This window comes from Anser anser (assembly GCF_964211835.1).
Source record: "Anser anser genome assembly, chromosome: 3".
Taxonomy (NCBI): Eukaryota; Metazoa; Chordata; class Aves; order Anseriformes; family Anatidae; genus Anser; species Anser anser.
In genome coordinates this window covers 78160850-78175038 of record NC_139722.1, presented here as the reverse complement: position 1 = coordinate 78175038, position 14189 = coordinate 78160850, and the positions used below count along the sequence as shown (strand labels likewise).

The following is a 14189-nucleotide window of genomic DNA, read 5'->3' as shown; positions in this document are numbered from 1 at the left end:
CCTGAGCACAGAGCTATGGAGCTTACAGCCTCAGATAGACAGGCTGTTGATTCAGCACAGGCTGTTCCACCTAAACTATCACATGTGTACTATTTGGCTATGCAGCCTTTAAAGTCAGGGGCTGTGGTAACCTTCACCTCTGTTAAGACATGACTCACAGGGGCACTCTTCACCAGACTCAGCGAAGCACCACAAAGCCAAGATGCTCTTCTTTGAGCAGCTGGGAAGTCACAGTGACCAAAACAGCATCTACATACAGGCATTCTCATGCCTAATTTAACCCACCGAACTCCTGCACAAACATTTCTTAGAGGTTTCTGCCAGTTTAAACCCTCTGTTTGGTTTATGATTGGTGTTGGCAGGAAAGCTGCCCTCATTTTCTCTCTGTGCACAGACCTGGAGCTCTGCGCTCCTGTTCATGCTCCCAGTTAAATTTAGCTACGGTGCTGGAAGTCATCATCCAGTCTGAGATCCCAGGAGCAGCATTCACTCTGAACTGCAGTCTCAAAGCCACCTGTTTGCTGATTTTAATTGAATTGCTCCAGTTAGTCTCACTGCAGAGCACATCAGTTTGGAAATGGCCTGATTGATGGAAGCGTCACCTCAGAAGCTTCTGGATGAGTCCACAGAGAAGCACGTTCCCCTCAGCCTCTGCATCACAGCCCAACCCACATGCAGGCAATGGGAGCCAGCGTGGCTCTAGCTACAGTGCTGGGCTACAGGATCGCTGCCTTGTAAGCACTGATTGTATGGTTTAATGAGACAACCCAATTAGATGGCTTGACAGACCATCACAACAGTGACGCAGCTGAGCTCAAACCCCATTACAGAAGCAGGAGAATTTCAAAGAACTTCTTTAAAAGAAAAGTCACAGAATAGCTCGCACACAGCTCTGCAAACAACAACATCACCCAGAGGCTGTGCAGAGCAAGGAGAAGGGCCGCGAGCGTCACGACAGAAACAAGAGGAGTCAAAAGGAATTAATTCTGATGCTGATGTCCCTTGCTAACACTCAGCATGGACACAGCCTGGATTTCAGGTACCATCTATGGGATATAACTGCTTACACAAATCCCATGGTATTCATCTAATGCTGCCTACGGAGAGTTATAGCATAGCCTTTGCAAAACTATGCATGTACAAAATTGGTTATGCCAGGATGTACGTTTTATTGTCCCACAGCTACTCATGGATGCTCAGGGCTGCATTCACAGATCCACACCCTTAAGGCATTTCGTAGCAACAACCAGAGAAAGGTTTTTATCACTCCCCACCCCCAACTTCAGAGGATGAATAAGCCTAGATTTTGGAATTTCCTCTCTTCTTCATCCCTGAACTAGGAATTGTTCATAAATCACCTACTGCCCTTCCTGGCTGGCACTGAGGCTGGCCATCCCCACAGCCATCTACAGGTAATCTCTGAATGTTTAGCAAAAAAATCATGTGTTAGCAGATTGAACCCAACATCTTGAACTTCTCTGAGCCACAAGGCAACTATCATAGCGTTTGGGTGACACTCCCAGGACAAAACTCCCTTTTCAGAGCATGCATTGAGGAATTCACAGCAGTTACAGTCCTCGTCTGGTGACCAAAAGAGAGGCTAAGCACAAGGTCCAGCAGGCTCAGCAAACCTTGCTTGTCAAGCCAGAGGACATTTTACAAAGCTCTTCTTTCCAAATGAGCTCCTTTTGCTCCTTTTTACATGTGTCACGAGGATCCAAAACTAACGAAGAGGGGAATGTAAGTTGCTGGCCATTCATACCACAGCGGCTTTTCAATGTTATTTTTCCTGGATTAAAGAACCATACACGCATCCCACTTGAACTGCATGACATGCACATCAGAGAAGGAAATCTCAAGGCCTAGGCTGAAGCTGAGAGAGCTGAGGCTAAGAGGTAGAAGACCTTTCCAATGCTGCTGACAGGCATAGGCCGCTCATCGTGGTTCTGTGGAACAGCTGCTCTGCTCCTGCAGATGCCGTCCCAGTCTCTCTGTCCACCCTACTGCTAGGGGTTACTCCAAGAAGCTGTGCACAGACACCCCCCCCCCCCCGCCACCAGATTTTCCTGAGCTCTGTCCCGGTGAGCGGTGTGTGGGATGCCCTCACTGAGGCCTGGAGACACCACAATGTGGCTTCGCTCCCAGTGCCAGCAGCCGTACTGCAGCTGGAGCTGTGACACAGGCCACCACAGCCTGCAGGCTGATTTCCCTCCCTGCCTGCTTTCCGTGTCAGGATAAATCCCTTTGTGCCAGGAGAAGCTTTGCTGCCAGCTCTGCCAGCCTCTCGGGGGGATACAGCAGACGGCCGCACGTCAGTGGGAGTGCTGCTGTAACAAGCCCAGACCGAGCTGCCCCTGCTCTTGCAGGCACAGAGCCTTCAGGAAGAGCACGGATGAACTCTGTAGCACCAGGAACGTGTCTGTATTTGTTTCTGCAGGGGAAAATATCCTGTCAAGCAACAGGTCATTAACATGTAGCTAGCTAAGTTTTCAATAAATCCATGCGCAGCTACTGCAGTGTTAAATGACACCTCAGTGCCTCGTAGTGTCAGGGAAATCAAAGGACGTCCCTCTTCGTGCCACAGCGCAGTCTCATCTTTCTGGAAGCTCTGACGTGCTGCGATATGGGATACACTTCAGGGACAGGCGATAAGGCTGGGCAGCACAGTACAGACCAGAAGTGCGGCAGCTGGAGAGCTTGCTGTAGGTGCAGACATGTAGGGGCTGGTAGGGGGAGACAGGCACCTGGGGCTGCCCAAAAATGCACACCTCAGCTGTGCGGGATGGTGAAGTGAGGTGAGGAGGGTCATGCATAGCATGGACATTATTCTGGTCCTAAAGAAAGGGGATGCAGCTCTATGCTCAGGAGTGTCTGCTCTGAAACTGCATTACAGACACTGGCAAAGAGCCGCTGCTACCCGGAGCTGGGTGGGCAGCATGCATGTCCACCATTTTCTGTGTAGCACAGGTTTACCCGAGGGAAACAGCTGAGTATGGCAAAACAAACACCTTGCTTTCCACAACCCACCCGCAGCTCTAGATCCAGAGGCAGCTCAGGCCTGTGTAGGCATATGTCAGGGTGTGGGGGGGAGGCCAAAGTGCTCGAGAGCACTTTGTGGGCACGACATGAGCCCAGAGCCACACGCTGCAGGGGGCTGCCTGCAGAGCGCACGCTCCCAGCACCCTCCTGATGGCAGGCTGCTCGGGGCTGATCTGGGCATAACGAGTGCCACACGACGCAAGGCTTTGCTCCCCACACCCATCATTCAAGTGACTTAAATATGAACTTGAAATAATATGGGCACAGTACAGTGCCCCTGCAGCTTTTCCCTCACGCCCCTGCACAATGCCATGTCACAGCACCTCAAAACACAGCACCGCAGTGTGACGCTTGACAGAATTTGCCCCAAACTCGCCTGGATTTGTCACCATGGTGGTAGAAAGGGAGAGGCCGTCCCTCCTCGTCCCCCCTCACACAGAGGGTTGCCCGGCCTGTGTGCGGAGGAGAGGGGCCGCAGCCCCTGGCCCTCGCATCTGTAAGGGCCGGGGAGCAGCGGGCCGAGGTGCAGAAATCAATGGGCTGGCGGATCAGAGGGCCCGGCCGCGCGGAGCAGGAGCCGCTCCGCGCGCACGCACGCACAGGGGCCGAACATCTGTCAGGCAAACAAAAAGCAACCCAAGCGGAACAAAAGAGAGGATTATTTTCACTCAAGTTCTTCTTCAGTCGCAGCAGGCAACGCTCAAGCCGTTCTCGCATTCAGACACTAAGGCCTTATGGGGTACGGGCTGTCCGGGAAATGCCAAACGCTGTTACCAGAAGACAAAAGAGGGGAGAGAAGAAGAAGAAGACGAAGAAAAAAAAAAGTAGATATGGAAAATGCAGACTGTGCTGTTGGATTGGATTGAGCAGGAGGGCGGCGGAGGGGGCACCACTGAGGGGTTGAGGAGAGGGAGGGGAGAAGGACGGGGTGGCGACACACTCAAGAAGATGGTGGCAGTCCTTGGAAACACTGCTGAGCACATCTGCTGTGCCACCAAAGCACTGAATGCTGCTGCTCCACTCTGAACTCACCCAGAGGGGCAAAGGACATGGGATCAGCTCGGGAGCAGCGTCCATGCCTTTCCCTTGTGCTTGGCACTAGGTGCGCTCACCTGTCAAATGCCAGCCCACAGCATCCCACAAAAAAGGTCCACGTTTCAGTCTCAGGAGCGACTGGCCACAAAAGACACAGGGGCTTGACGGCATTTTCGGGAGTATCACACAGGTGCTTCAAACCAGCTTCATTTTACTAAAACCTATTTGGTGGGGGGGTAGGGATATAAACTGGAAAAGGGGCATGCTGAGCTGACCTCTTTCACTGCTGCTAGACAAGGAGAAAATTAAACTTCTCAAACGCTTCTGATTTCCAAAGGCAAAGTTGCAAAATGTCACACAAAAGATCTGCACGTATCCATTACTTGTACTGCCTCCCTTTCTTCTCTGCTCCTTTGGTCCTTATCCAGCTTCTGAAGGAGTCATTGTGCAGGGACAACCAGGAGCAGATTGCTCTGGTAGGAAGGAAGGGACACAACCTGCCCTGTTTCACTGCACAACATACTATACTGGTCCCTTACCATAAAAATTTTTATGAGGATGCTGTTTCTTGTATGAAACACTTTTTTCTCCTGTAAATGATCAACTTTTATTATTATTATTATTTATCAACGTATCATCTAAACGTCTTGTTTTTGGACCCTCCCCCTCAAAGCCCAGCTTTATAGTATTAGTTTTATGGCTTCGGATACTGCTTGCACAAAGTTCAAAGCTTGCAAAGAAAACCAAAAAGAGAAAAAAAAACTTGAATGTTTTAGCTTTAAGGAAAAATATTGACTATGGACAAATATTAGTAATATCCTAACCACAAGATAAGAAGGTATTGATTTGCTGTTGATGAGAACTGCTTGCAAAAGGTAAATAAGGGACTCCTGAAATTCCTGAGACATGACCAAGCAGTCAGACAGAAATTCCTCTTATGAAACACAGCAGTCTGGGCAGAGCAGCAGCATCCAGGGAAGGCTGCAGGTGAGGAACTACTGACCAAGAATGGCCAGAAGCAACCCTGGTAGGTCAAGAGCATGGTCGGGAAGCAGACTGCTCCAGGGCTTGGGTCTGTTCCTCAGGAGGAAGATGGGTTAGACTGCCTGTAGCCTTGCAGAAGATGACAACTCCCTAGACCAGAAAAAAATGCAGGACTGGTGAAGCTTGGATAAAGAGATGTCCAAGGCCAGCTTATGAATTACTTTGTTTTAGAAGGAGAGTTTGATCTTTCTGGCCTCTTGTGAACCCTTTCAGTATCCAGAGAGACAGTCCAGGTGTGTGTGCATGATCTCTGCAGGACATGTGCAGGGGGCTGGGTATGCTCTCTGTGCACAGACCTGTGGCTTAGCATGCAAGCTGTCTCTTGTTGCTTGAAATGTCTTCTTGAGCAACGCTGGGGAGCCTCCTGGGGCAAATGTACCTGGGTCTGCAATATCCATGGTTTTGGGGGTTTCTTTGATGCTCATGAGGTTGCTCCATGGACAGAGATGGCCCTGGAAGACAAAGGCCAGGGACAGGGATGTGTTCAGCAGAAGGCTCTGGGTGATCTGGGAATTAAGACTGGCAGAGATGTGCTGAGAGCAGATCTGACCTGTAAGCCTGACCTGTGGGTTTGATGGTCCCATTTTCTCTGGAGCCACAGAGCACCCAGATCTTTCCTGCAGTCTATCACACCCCTTCTCAAATGGCTTTTAACTGACAAAGGAGAAAGACAACGTCAATGTGCAATGTTAGTACGGCTCTGCAGACTACTCAACGTTGTCTCTCAGGCTGCAGCTTGAGAACTCCTGCTCCAAAGGCCCAAAAAAGAGACGGGACTAACCAGCGTCTCTCAGACAAACAGCTGTGACACGTGCCATCACAGTAAATTCATGGTGGCCGCAGTTTTGACAGACTAAGTCAAAACAGAACTGAACAATCAGAGCAAGTTTTTGTCTTGTGGCTGCAATGAATTCCCTGGTGGCTGCATGAGGCCACTGTTATTGTCTGTGGGAGTCACTGCCCTAAGAGATGAGTTCTTCAACAAGTGAACAAATAACTCAATTAGAAATGAAAGCAGTACATTCCTGAGAGGAGCTCAGCAGCCTCTTTCTCCCATTAGCAACAGTGGAAGTTCCCAGGCTCTGCACCTCGCAGCCCTCGATCCCAAACCATGGCTCCTTGCTCTCCCTTTAGCAGATGACATCTACCAGTGCAACCAATTGCTTCACAGTGACACACCAGTTTGCCTCTTTCGGGTACCATTTGTTGGTATGTGGCAATGCACTTATTTTTTCTGGTCAAATTTCAGCCTAGAAAAATAATCCAATTACACACAACAAAATGGAAAGGGCAGGGGAGAGGAGACCAGATTTATGAGTTGATGAATGAGCTTTTTGTTGAAAAATAATTATTGAGTACTCACTTTGTGGGTGAGCTTGCTCTACCAAGGAGAGGGGAAAATCAGTAGTCCTAGGATCTAAAAACAGTCAAGAAATCAAACTCAGGCAATTAGAGGGTGACAGACAGGCCAATCTGAATCATGTGATGAGTACAGATATAAAAACTTTCCTCCAAGGTATGAAAGAGAGAGAAAAGTATTTTCGTTAAATGTATTCAGTGGGCATGGGAATCAGGGACCTCCTGCAAGGAAGAAAATGTCCTTCGAGTGTATGTCATGGTAATCTCGTACTGAAAAGCAGACGGGGTGAAGGAATTGTGAACAGCTGGTAAGTGGCAGCTCTGTGCCAAAAGAATAAAGAGTGGAGGAGGGGGGAAAGCAATTAAAAAAAAAAAAAGCTAAAATGGAAACTCCTAATTTCAACAGTAAAATAAAAACCCAAACAGAAAAACAAACCAGAAGTGTCGGGAGTGTATTGTCAAACACCAGCTTCCCATGGATCCTGAGCTACAGAAGCCATTGTCCTCTGTTGGGGATGGGAACCATAAAAAACAACAAGCTGGGCTGGGAACGTAACTGCTGTGCGCTCTCACTCACATTTCTCAACCCAAACCAACACAACTCTCTATTGAATACAGGGGATGCTCCAGAAAGAATAAGTGTACCCCTCCTGCCTAGTGGGGGAAATGACCTGTGAGCACTCACCTTCCTTAAAAATAATCACAATGGTAAAACAAAATCCTGTATTCAGCTCATTATGGCTCTTGGGTGAGGAATAAGTGATGGCCCTGTAGCAGGGTGTGGGAGAAGGACCCACAGCCAAACCTGCCACGTGGCCAGCCCCGGCGGAGATGTTTGGGCAGGGAGAGCTGCGGGCGGCAGCGCCCTGCGCCCAGGCACGCGGCTGGCACCAGGCTCTGCGCCGGGGGCTTGAGTTTTCCCAAAGCTGTGCTGCTGCCAGGAGGAAGAGAGAGGTTTATCCTCAGCCTCGGGCGAGGCATGCTGACTTTGCCCTGCCTTACTCTGGCATGGGAAGAGTTCACCGGGGACCTGCCCACGGCTGGGGCGAGCGCGGCGCGTGCCGGAGGATGAGGCGCAGATCCGTGATTACTGATCCACCACGTGGGAGATCAGGTGAAAGCCTGTGTGCCAGGGCAGAGCAGGAGCTCCTGCACTGTTGCTTTTGGTCGCCCGGTGAAGATATTTCTCTTACCACTGGTTGTATGGCAGCAGCTTTCAAACCCTGCTCAGGAGCCAGGCATGGTTTTCGTACTGGCTTGGGCAAATCTAGATCCCGTAAATGCAGTTCAACACCAACACATGGCCACAACCTCAACTCGGAAGTCCTTAAATCACAGACTACCTGATACCAGGAGGATGCACAAAAAGATCTGTCACTCTTTGCTAGCCCTATTCTTGCACACCGCTATTTACCACTGTTTTGAAATAGATGCATTAAAATTACAGGTAACCCAAGCTCCATGTTTAACTGCCATCTATTCTGATATTCAGAGTATTTAAACTTCTAAAAAGGATTCTGCTCATGGATGGGCTCATCGTTTTCAGGGCATGATTGACAGGGGTCTATTTCAAGAAACCTCCCCTTAAAAAAATAAAAGAGAAAACTACCTTAATGGTGAAGCGGGGAGTGACAGCAACAGACAAAAGGTCATTGCTTCTTTGTTCTTCACATCTGAAGAAAATACACAGGACTCCATTGTATGACTTTTCCATGCACAACATTGTCTCCCTTGACCCCATGCACATCTGCAGCCTGAAGTCCTCTGTTATCTCTGGATAACAGCTGTTCCATCACTGATTATTCGTCAGCTCCAGTTCAGTCTGCCTAAGGTGCTGTGAAAACTCCCCAGGTTGCTGTGACTGCTGATGTGATTTCAATATAAAGCCTAAAACTGCTGCAACAATAGCATAAATAATGGATAACTCTTATTTGACAGTTTGTTGGGTTATCTCTACATGTAGGTTTATAATTCAAAAGTTACAGGATCTTTTAAAAATCTCATCGAATCCCCTAGGCTGAGTCCTCTTGGTTTTTATTTGTCTTTTGAACAGCAAAAATGCAAGGTGAAAGAACACATACAGTCAGCACTGGAGAAAGAAGCGAGCCCTTCAGATATATGATGTGCAGGAGCAGAATTTGCAGGACAATTAATTAGTGAGGATTTCCAGTTAAAAGAAAGTGACTGAAGAGATGGGATACGTGCAAAACCCAACCCCTTTGAATGCAAATGTGCCTTGATCTTTATTTGGGGCAGAGGAAGTTTTCTCTCTTCTGTCTTCTCACACTTGCCATGGTGACCACAATTCAGTATGCACCTCCTCCCCAGGTAATTCATCTTCTGGGCTCTTCCACCCCCACACCCCCTGCCTCATCTTCCACCCCTACCACTCCCCAGTTACCAATGCCATTCCCACATGGGTGCTAAATCCCATCAGTCCCTCTGTCAGAAGGATAAGGATGGAAGAGGATTTCTTTGATCTCTAAGACTCTTTCATGGGTCGTTTGAGAGGTGAGAATGGAAGAAGGTGAAAATTTCCAGTTTATCAGCAAGGTGTTGATGGCCACCAGATTGCTGGGAACATAATAGAGGACAATCCTGAAAAAAAAGCTGCTTTGCAGCCCAGCACTAAGTTGTTAATGAGCTCCCGGTGTAAATTCACAGGGTGCAGGGGCTGTACCTAAGCAGGTGGCTCTGTAGTGACAAGTAGGCCCCAAGTTACCTACTTTGGAGTAAGCTGTACAGCTCCTGTCCCCGAAATGTCTGCATGCTTAGACTTAGAGTTAAGATTAGCATTATGGAGTCCGCAACGTGCTAGGCATATTTCCAGAAGCGTGAGCCCACCTCACAGACTGCGGAGGTGCAGGCTATTCTGGGGAGTTGGCCCCGAGTCCCGGTGCCCATGGCTCATTTGCCGTGTGGCCATCTGTATGGGAGGCTGCTCAGAAGTAGCTGCTCTTTGATCTCCCCGATCCCAAAGGTGCGATGCATGCACAAATGGTGAAGGTAGCAGCAGTGTGCCTGTCACAGCAAAGAGCACTGCATCCCTGGCACAGGATGCGGGCACGCGAGTCCACTGAAATGATACAGAGGGACAGAGTTAAAGGTACATATTCAACCTTTGTCCTAAATTCCCCAATTTGATTGCAAAACTGACTCTTTTTTTTTCATGCCCACAACTCTTCTTTTATCTCTTTCAGCCCATCTACATCACATCCCTTGCAATTACATCACACTCCCTTTGTCCGGGAGCCAAGAATTTGTCGAGAACTTGCAAAATCCTCATCCCCGATTGTTTACCTGTTTTGTACAGCATTTCTGCCTTTCCTCAGAAAGCAGTTCTACTATAGCCTCCTTCTGTTAGACAAAATTATGCAAATTGCATAGATTAAATTGCTGTATAATGGTTGATCAGCTTTTCCTTATTGTTTGCCATTTGTTACACAGGATTTGTGTGCATTTAAGAGTTTTATGTGTTTAATAGTTATTTAAGAGGCTTAGCATAGCTAATACCTTCAAGCAGTTCTGTCCCTGCAGACTGCAGAGAAGTAAAGGCTACCTCTGTTGTCACTGGCTTTGACTCTGGGAGTTTGTAAAAATTGTTTAAAAAGCCCGAGAGGCAAAGGAGCTGGGGAGAAGCAGCGATGATTGCTGAAGGTTTTTCACGGTGCTGCTGTTTACCAAAACATCCCCTGTCCCTCTGCTGATAAAAGGAGCTACGAAGCGGACGCAGCTCCACGGAAAGGGCCCCGCAGGATTCGTGCCATCCTGTTGCCATTCATGTCCATGCAAAAGCTTGGATTCGCTTTCACGCGAGCCTAGGCTCATATTCCTGCTTGAGGCTGGTTGCAAGCGAACACAGAGGCATTTCCTCCGAGTTGCCAAATCCTGTTCTCATTAACGTGCTGCCAGAGCATTAATCATATCTCAAATCTTGCGTGCCCCTGAGCAGCTTTTCCCTCCCAGATGCCTCATCCCCATTCCTTGATAGGCAGACTTTCATCTCTCCCCCCCTCCTTACGCAGCCCTGATTTCCAAGAGCTGCAGCCCAAGCTGGGCAAGGAGGCCAGGAGCAAGGATTTTGCCGTGATGGAGCTGGCTGTTCTGCTTCCCAGCCGGCAGCCAAGCCGAGGCCACTCCAGAGCGCTCAGCAAAGCGCACACAACTCGCGCAATACCTACAGCTTTTCTGTAAGCAATTAACTGAAGAAGTCAGGTTTGGTTTTCTTAAACAAATTAGCCTTTTAGTATTGAGTTATACACACCGTTGAGAAAACAGAGAGTAAAGTAAATACATTCTTGAAAAGCAATCCTTCTCCCATGCAGCCCCAGAGAGCAGTACTCACACATTTGCCCACTGCAAACAGATGGGCCATTTTCTTGTGTCTCTATTAGGTAATAGGCTCAAGCTGTGAACAAATAAAGCAGAAAACACCCAATATGCCAATGTGTTAATTTTGTCTTCCTGTAGGTGTCCCTGTCGGTTGCAAAAATGAGGCAAGCCCAACTTTTTCAGTTCTTTTCTTTTTTTTTTTTTTTTGCTAACAAAGAAAAAGACCAGTTGCAAGCTCGTTCCTGTGCAAAATAAACTCGACTATTTTTCACACTAACACGTATCTAAGAAGTAGTGATTCAGCCACATGTGAGAAACAAAACTAACACTGCTTGATAGGCTGTCTGTATATGTATTATTTTTTAGACAGCTGGATTCTCCTTTAAAACCTACATCTCTGTACACTATACTTACTAAATGTAGTTTTAATTACATGTCCAGAACCAGTTCCCTTAATGTGCATATGAATACACAGAGTATACATAGTTATTTCTCATTTGCATGGCCTTTTTTGCTTCTGGTACATCATGAACCTCACTGGGATACAGCTCAGGACAGAATCTGGCTGAGGCTGTGCAGACCTGATGAACTATCAGATGTGAATTAGTTGCCATCACTTTTATACACAAGACTGTTTCCATGCTTGCATGGGAGTTGTCAGATTTCCATGGGAACCAAAAATGAAAGGTTACCAACCCTACATAGGTCTAGCCATTCGCTAAAACTTTGTTGCAGGGAGAATAAAGATTCAAAATCATTTTTTCAAGGCACCCTGTCCAACTCTGCAGTTGGACTTATTTCTCCTAGGAAGTCTTTGCACTTGCAGGACTGAATTCTTGAACCCAAGGAGCTCAGCAAGTGCTGAGCATCACAGGGGTTTCTGCACTTCAGAACACACAACGAACAGTTCTTAACGCAGTCAGGCCTGTACATGAGAGATATAAAGGTGCTTCTTTAAAGTCTAACCTGATTAGAGTCACTCCTATGACTCTTCATTTACCACTATCGAACTACCTCTCCTATTGTTATAATCTTCCTTTCTTTCATGAAGGCTCTTTGGGAGCTTTTCACATACTTGTTAAATGCTCCTGGTCACAAAGCCTGCTCAAAGTTCCCTTGATCATGTCATTGCTATGGTGTAAAATTGAATTACTTTTACAATGCATGCTGTACCCTGGCAAAGTGAAGCCTTTCCCACAGTTAACAGAGCTAGAAGGCCTCAAAATAAATGAACAAAGGAGCACAAAAAGTGGATTTTCATTAAAAAGACAAAAATTTAGATTTTTTTCTCACTTTTTCTTGAAATGTGGGGAAGGCAAGCTCAAAGGGCTCTCTAGTATGTGCCAGCCAGCCACACTATCTCAGTCTTTCAAGAGAGAAATGAATTGACTTGTTGGGGAAGGGTTAATAAAAGTGAAAGATAAAGTATTTGCAGTTTGCTTTTTTTGGGGGGTGGTGGTGGTGGTGATGATGGTTACAGAAGAAACACCATAGTCTTGTCTCCCACAAGGAATCAAGAACATGAACAGTTTCTCTGTTGCTGATAACGGCTGTGGGATGTTGTTGTGCTGCAGGTCACAAAGTTCTCATCTTATTTGGGTCCTTTTTATAGGATTGGATATCAAATTAATGAGGTTATCCAAAGTGCAAATAAGTATTAAAACCAGACAAGCCTACTCAGATCATGATCTGGGGCATGAAGTAGCTCCTGAAAAACATAGTCACTCAGGATTTCTTTTTACAAAGATGTTTCTAAGACCTTGCTATTCCCTATGGTCTTAACTATGTTCATACTCCTCCCACATACCTCATCCTGGAAAATAGGCCAGGCTACTCTTGCATTGTCTAAATAGAGGACGTTGATCAGCCCTGCTTTTTCCAGGTTCTCGTTATACATTTCTAACGCAGTACAATAACAAGCCTGCACTGGCACTCCGTTGCTTCATGTTGGAGACAGCAGAGTGCCCCTTGGAAGTCCAAACCTCTTCTTGGGAGAGCTTGGTGGTGTGACACCTTCTACAAAGTACGAAACTCTAACATCTTTCTTGAGTACAGCATGGTCCCCCAGTGACTATCACCCTGCTGACCAACTATTTTACCTCACTAATTTTTCCCTCAGTTTCTCACACACGACTTGTTCATTGCTATTATACTTCTCTGTGGAGCTCCCTCTCCTTGTCACATCTATGTTGGCTTCCTTCAGCTTCAGGCCTTCATGCACTTGACAGCACAGTTGGCCCTCAAGCCTGTGGGCTGGGAGCAGAAGGAGCTCATAGCCAGGGGTGCAGTGGTCATCCCCAAGATCCCAGCTGGAGAGGGTCCAGATGCACCCATTCTTGTCTTTGGTAACTCAGAGCTGGTCTCAAGCGCCCCAAAAGTCCTATTTCAGTTCAAGGCAGTCCCAAGTGGTTTCACTCCTGTCTATTCTGTAAAGGGGTTGTGCTACCAGGTTTATATACTCTGCTATACATATTCTGGTGAGAGCTTGTTTCCCACCTAGCAGGTTGATTTCATTGTACTGCTCCTGTGAAAGCCATGGAAGGTGTTTGAGGGAGCTGCTTCCACGCTGGCAGCACAGCAGTGCCCTAGGATGTGGCAGAGCACATGTTGGGAGATGAAACCTCTCTGTTCTCTGGGATTCCCGGATAGCCATGCAGCACAAAGAACAATGGGAGCAGCACCCTTTTGACTTGCGTGGTTTTCATGTTTCTTTTGCTTCCCCGGGATTTTCTAAGGCAGGCTGTGCATACTAAAGTGTCGCCACTTGCACTTAAAGACTTTGCAGGTGATAGCGTGATGCTTGTTCACACCAGTATGAGAGGAACACCACAGCAGGAAGTCAGCTCTTTCAGACCTCTTTAGAAATGTGCGATAATCTTATAGTGCATCAACACTTTCTCCCTCACCTTTCTCTCAGCCTCTAATTTCTCTTCAACAAGACTATGTTAGTCTCTACGTTTCCATGCTGCTGCTGACATAGCTCTCCTTTCTCTAAATTTGCTCCATTTCACACTTCACTGCTCCATACCATTGCGCTATTCAGTGTTTTGGGGAAAGGTTTACACGCCTGCTTGACACCTAGCCTGCTGTGTTGCACTCTTCATTTTTCCACATGCTTTGGAAAAGACACATTTGGTGACAGAAATGCATGCCCTTCTATATTCTCTTTCCTTTTTTTTCTTCTTTTATTCCCCCTCATGCTTTGCCTTCTCTATATTGGTCCATATTTAAATTTTGCTTTCATGCATAACATCTTTCTGTCATTACTGCCTCTGTTTACAGCCAGTCAGATTTTTATTTATTTATTTATTTATTTATTTATTTATTTATTTATTTATTTTACACAAGCAGCTTTTATAACCAAACACCCCAATTCTGAA

General features: G+C 47.1%; 1 long non-coding RNA gene across 4 annotated transcripts in view; it reads right to left on the bottom strand.

Moving 5' to 3' along the window:
- Positions 1–14189, bottom strand: part of LOC310897423 — a 46673-nt gene that overhangs the window by 6173 nt on the left and 26311 nt on the right. The window lies entirely within an intron of this gene.